The sequence below is a fragment of the Schistocerca nitens genome, chromosome 3, assembly GCF_023898315.1.
Source record: "Schistocerca nitens isolate TAMUIC-IGC-003100 chromosome 3, iqSchNite1.1, whole genome shotgun sequence".
NCBI classification, from domain to species: Eukaryota; Metazoa; Arthropoda; class Insecta; order Orthoptera; family Acrididae; genus Schistocerca; species Schistocerca nitens.
In genome coordinates this window covers 552531764-552537885 of record NC_064616.1, presented here as the reverse complement: position 1 = coordinate 552537885, position 6122 = coordinate 552531764, and the positions used below count along the sequence as shown (strand labels likewise).

At 43.6% G+C, this 6122-nt stretch overlaps 1 pseudogene; it reads right to left on the bottom strand.

Moving 5' to 3' along the window:
- Positions 1-3755: 3755 nt before the first annotated feature.
- On the bottom strand, positions 3756-3873 carry LOC126250168 (5S ribosomal RNA; annotated as a pseudogene).
- Between the last annotated feature and the right edge of the window lie 2249 nt (positions 3874-6122).

The window sequence follows — 6122 nt, the reverse complement described above, 5'->3', positions numbered from 1 at the left end:
GTGGGACGCTGTAAACTCTGCTGTGTTTTGGGAAAATAAGAAAATTTTGACATGGAAACCAGGGAAATGTGTAGGTTTTAGTCAAAATTCGCCATTCATGACGCTTCTCTGAAATTTACAAATGTTTAACAAGTCAGTCGAGAATAAATCGCTGCATTTTCGGCAGAATTCTCTTTGGATACTAACGAAAGCAGAGGTTGATATTTTTATATGGTCACCATGCAAGTGTCGCGGTGGAGGGGCCTCACTTAATATTTACAAAAAATGTGAGTGTAGGCTCCAGTTTAGAATGGCAATTCCCCTATAGAGCTCTGAGCGACCCCCACCACTGCAGCTCTCGCCACGCTTCCCCAGCCGACTGCGTGGCATTTTGCATGCACTTCATCTCCTGTGAACTATGCCTACATGCCAACGCTATCAGAACTGCATCAACAAGTGTCTACGAAATGGTGTTTTCTAGTAGCTTTAGTGAAGCCACAGTACTACCATTATGAACTTGTATCAATTTGCCACTCAATAATAGTGGCTTATTTAGTGTGTTATGCACAATAAGTCCACGTGTGCAGTTTCACATCTACAGCTGAGACTGACGATCAAAAATAAGGTTTCTTGTAATTAATAAAGTATTACTTATTCAGAGAGTCCTAATTAACTGTATTATTACTACCACCTCAGTGTCTAACAAGTCATACACAACAAGTAAAGTGTCGACTAGGATGCAGCTCGCGATTAGCTCACTATAGCATATAGTGTAACTAACTCTCCTGCAGCAGTGCTATTTTTGTTTCTGTGTGTGTTGTTATACTGAACGTTCACAGTGTTTCTTCCGGATGTGTCTTTAATACAAGCTATAAAATTTCAGGGTCAAAGGACTGAACAATTATTACAAACACTGCAAGAAATTATAGTGGCAGCACCACGACAGCCACCCCAGCTTGTTCAATTGGAAGCAACTTAACAAACGGTTCAAGTGCCTAAATTCAGAGAATTTCCGGGGCAAAGCGAAGATTGGCCAGTTGATAACGCATTTCAATTCCTACGTCATAACAGGTACCCAGCGTATTTACTATTTTCTCTCCACCGTAGCCTTAGACGTATTCCGGATGGTAGTAAAACTGTTTCCAGATCGCCATCCTCATGTGGTCCATTATGATGAGTTAGTTGACAAACTGTCAAATCTTGGCTTACTAAAAAATGTGGGTTAAATTACGGTGACATCATAATGAGAGATGCGATTACTAAGAACGTGTCTAACTCCCGTACTCGTACTGGCATACTACAGCATGCAAACCTTGGCCTCAGCACAGTATTGTCAATTATTTAGCCACAGGACATTGTCGATGTAGCCTAGCATGAATTTCAAACACTGGCAGTATCTGTTGTCAAGGCTAAGACAGTTTAGGTGCCAACCCGCCTCTTCCCAGGTCAGATGTCGCTAGGTGCCTAAGTCAGGTGTGAAGCAACGCCAGGCCGCGGCGCAGACTGCACAATCGCGGAAGTCCTGTCCACGTTGGTTTCTAACACAGGACAGCGCATAGTGCCCGCGCTACAAAGCCAATGGTTCCGCATGTGATAAGCAATGCCACATACAGTTGGTATGTTTAAGTATAGATGGTGAGCTTTCTCACTGCATGTCAGACAGTGATTCTAATGAAGTGTATATTGTGTCTGCTACGCAACAGTCCGCTGATCCTTTTGTTGTCTCGTAAGAGTGGCAGAACATAAACTTTGAATTTATCAACCGGTAATCCAATAAGTTGTATGTTCAGTTGCGTGTGTTCAACAAGTGTATTAATTTTGATTTTATACATACTGGATGGGAGGTCGTGGTTGCGAATGTCAATGTTAAAAAATATATCGGTTCAACCACTTGTTTATAGTGTAAAACACTAAGATTGACGCGTTTCGGAAGTCAAGCTTCCATCATCAGAATAATGAAAAGTAAAAGAACCTGCTAAAACTCGCTAAAATTGAACATGCACCAGGCACAATAAAATTGATAATAAAATTAAAACATCGTGGCTACTTCCCTTGCTGCAGCCGTGTCTTCCAAGGTGCATCTCCACATAGTCGTCAAAATATAAAAAACTTTAAAATGGTGTCACCTATGGTGTTCAACATCTAACCACGTGGCTCTCTCCTCTATCGTCGTAAACCGCCCGTGCGTCTTCGTTGATACCACACACCACGTAGCCAAGCACGACACTGAAACGCGAGTGAGCTCACGCGCAAGTAAACAAGGAAGTCACAGAGATGTCTATACAAATAGATAACGTATACATGTTCCAAGGACCTCATGAAATGATGGTATCCTGCCAATTGCTAAAAATGTAGTTACTAAAAGAAACCAGTGAAATGTTTGAAAAAGTTATTTGTCTCACCAGTTAGCTGTTCATTCAGTGTGTTCCGATTATCCACGCTACGTATCGTAATTTCCAGCTGTTCTAGTAGATCCAGCTTTTGAATGAACAGCTAACTGGTGATGATATGTTCAAGCTTCTGTTTCCACAAATTATTGCTTAACTATAGTACTGTGGTGCGTGATCATGACTGGATATGTTGCCTGGTTTAATGAAATGGTTGAAATGGCTCTGAGCACTATGGGACTTAACATCTATGGTCATCAGTCCCCTAGAACTTAGAACTACTTAAACCTAACTAACCTAAGGACATAACACAACACCCAGCCATCACGAGGCAGAGAAAATCCCTGTCCCCGCCGGGAATCGAACCCGGGAACCCGGGCGTGGGAAGCGAGAACGCTACCGCACGACCACGAGATGCGGGCTTGCCTGGTTTATTTGCTATAGTTTCTGTGATGACTAGAGGGGCTGTTATGTATGTACTACGGTTTCATTAATTTTAATCGTGTTAGGACATGTCTTTTTGTAGGTTTGTTGCATCTTCTAAGTGTCTTACCAATAAAATACAGTCTTTAATTCACCTTACCTACAACATTTTCTATGTGATGGTTCCAGTTTAAGTTGTCATAATTATAATTCCCAGGTATTATGTTGAATCTGCAACCCTTACGCTTGTATGTTTACTTTGTTACCAACACTTAATGGAATTTTTTTAGTTCTTCTGTCGAGAATCTCACACGTTTTATGGTTTAGGGTCAACTGCGCCTTTCGCACCATGCAGATATCTTATGTAAATAATTTTGTAAACCGTTTAGAAATTCTGATGACTTTATTAGATGGTGAATGACAGCAGCATCTGCAATCAATCCAAGAAGTTGTTCAGATTATCTTCTAAATTGTTTATACACTACGACACTTGCTTAATAGCTTGTTTGTCTGTCTTTGGAACGAAATACGTCACTGTTCTGCGTGCCATGGATCCGACCGTTTGTTGGTACGTTTGTGGAGATATGTGCCATTAGATGTCTACGCACAAGTCATGTAATTCGCGTAAATAACTGGTCGCTGATTTGCGTACGCGGTGATGGCACCCGATAGCGATCCAGATGGATTCCATAGGATTTACATCAGGCAAATTTGGTCACCGGAACATCAACGTGAGTTCACTATAAAACTAAACTAAACTCCTCCCGCACAGGCCGTGAAGGCCCAAAGGTACCGACTGGCCGCCTTGTTATCCTCAGCTCACAGGCGTCACTGGATGCGGATATGGAGGGGCATGTGGTCAGCACACCGCACTCCCGGCCGTATGTCAGTTTCGGAGTCCGGAGCCGCTACTTCTCAGTCAAGTAACTCCTCAGTTTGCCTCACAAGGGGTGAGTGCACCCAGCTGGCCAACAGCGCTCGGCAGACCGGATGGTCACCCATCCAAGTGCTAGCCCAGCCCGACAGGGCTTAACTTCGGTGATCTGACGGGAACAGGTGTTAACACTGCGGCAAGGCCGTTGGCTGAGATTACTATAATGTTCCTCAAATCACTGTAGCACGGTTCTGGCTCAGAGACATGGACAATATACTGCCGAAAGAAGACATCACCGTCTGGGCAGACATTAAGTATGAAGGGATGCAGGTTGTTCGCAGCTGTCAGCGTGTCTTCGATTACTATCACAGGTCTCATGCAAGTGCAGGAGAATGCCTCCCATAGCATTATACTGCTCCCACCAGCTTGTGTTCGTGGCGCGCTGCACGTTTCGAGCCGCCGTTCACCTCGATGGCGGCGTTTGTGGAGACGACCATCGACCTAACGTAGCAAAAATGTGATTCATCCGAAGAGCCGACACGTTTCCATAGTCTGACGGTCGAATCTCGATGGTCCCGTGCCCGCTGCAGTCGTAGATTGTCGACGTCGTTAAGTCAACACGTAGGGGTGGTCTGCTGGAAAGCTCTATGTTCAATAATGTACGATGAACGGTGTGCTCCGGAGTGTGCATTCATCATCATTGTTCTCTTTCGGCAGAGACTTCACAGATCACCATGTATTCCACTTTTTATAGTAGACTATTGTGAAGAGTCAGTGACGTCCAACCATATAGCGCCTAGTGGTAGTTTCAATGTCCTTCTACCTCTTTCCGTAGATGATCATGACAGTAGCAGGTGAACATTCGAACAACTTCGCCGTTTTCTAGGTACCCGTTCACAGGATCTGCGTAATAATAATATATAATTTCTCAGAGTCTTTTATCTCAATGGATTACCCTATTTGCAGCTCGTATCTTCGCTGTGGTGATCCCCCGTTCGTATCTGCTCTTACACACCTTTGTTACCGCGTCATGTGCCCGCAACATCATCAGGCGACATCGAGCGTCGCGATAGGTAGCAGTCGTAAAGTTTTGGCTTATCAGTGTATAGATAAGGAACAGCAGATGACCTGTAACACTTCGTTAGAGAAAGCCAGAGACCACTTGGGTTTCACGAGATGATGGGCTGGAGAGACGCCGAGGAGCGGCGCGCCTTTGGGGGAGGAGCAGCTCAAGGCGTGGGTGCGACCGCGGCTGTGGCGCAGGCGGCGCCGGCGCCGGCCCGCTTTCGCAACTCTCCAACTAGGTTAAATCTCGATATATCTCGTTGCGCAGCCGTATTTGTTAATGTGACTGCCGACTTTCAACGCTAAGGCGTGAGTTTGGCAAGAAGATTGCGCAGATAAGAACCATTCACTAGGGCCTTTTCGTTTTCTTTGGCCCCACCGATCAGGTCACGTACTACACGACCACTGGCAGATGTCCCCTAGTATTTGCCGGGCAGCACGGACTAATCCATTCGGTTAGCTTCTCCTCGATGTTCTCCACTTAGGTCGTCTCTCGGTAGTTACAATCTTAGTAGAAGCGTTTCCCTTGTACAAGCTTTTTTCTTAATTATTCAAACTGTAAACGATTTCAAAATTCATTTAGTAATCTATAACAACAAAAGCGATATAGTAACAATAGTACCAAACATCTGAAAATAAAAATTCAAATGTAACGTATCATTTTCTACTCACTTTCAGTTAGCCTATCTTTAACTGTAACCACATACGTAACATGCGTGGCAATACATACCCAGCAAGTTATTTTCGATGATGGTTTTAAGAACGACAAACCTCCCTTTATAGAATTTGTAGACGGGAAGAAAGATTTTAATGAAGTTGCCTGAAAGTCTTCCTTTGAAATTTTCACGGATAAAATACAGGTAGCGTAAGGTTATCTACAAGTAGCACAGAAACCAGACTACAGTTACAAGAGTCCAAGGAGAGCAAAGAGAGGTAGTAAGTGACAAGGATGTGGGACAAGGTTGCAGCCAATCCCCGCTGTAATTCATTCTGTATATGGAGCAAGCTGTGAACGAAACCAAGGAGAAGTTTGGAAAGGGAATTAACGTCGAGGGGGAAGAAATAAAAACTTTGAAGTTTGCCGATAACATACTTCAGTCAGAGACGGTAAAGTACTGAGAACTTCATTTGTAAGAAGCGGATAATATCTTGAAAAATGTTGTAAGATGGAAATCAATGAAAGTTAAGCAAGGGTTATGGAATGTAGTCTAGCTAAATCAGGCGATGCTCAGGGAATTAGATTAGGAAATGAGACACTGAAACTAGCAGATGCATCTTGCTATTTGGGCAGTAAAATAACTGATGATAGCCACGTGGAAAGAATGTAAAATGCAGAAATGCTATAGAAAAAAAGCGTTTTTGAAGCAGAAGTCCTCGAAAGTATTGTTTAACAC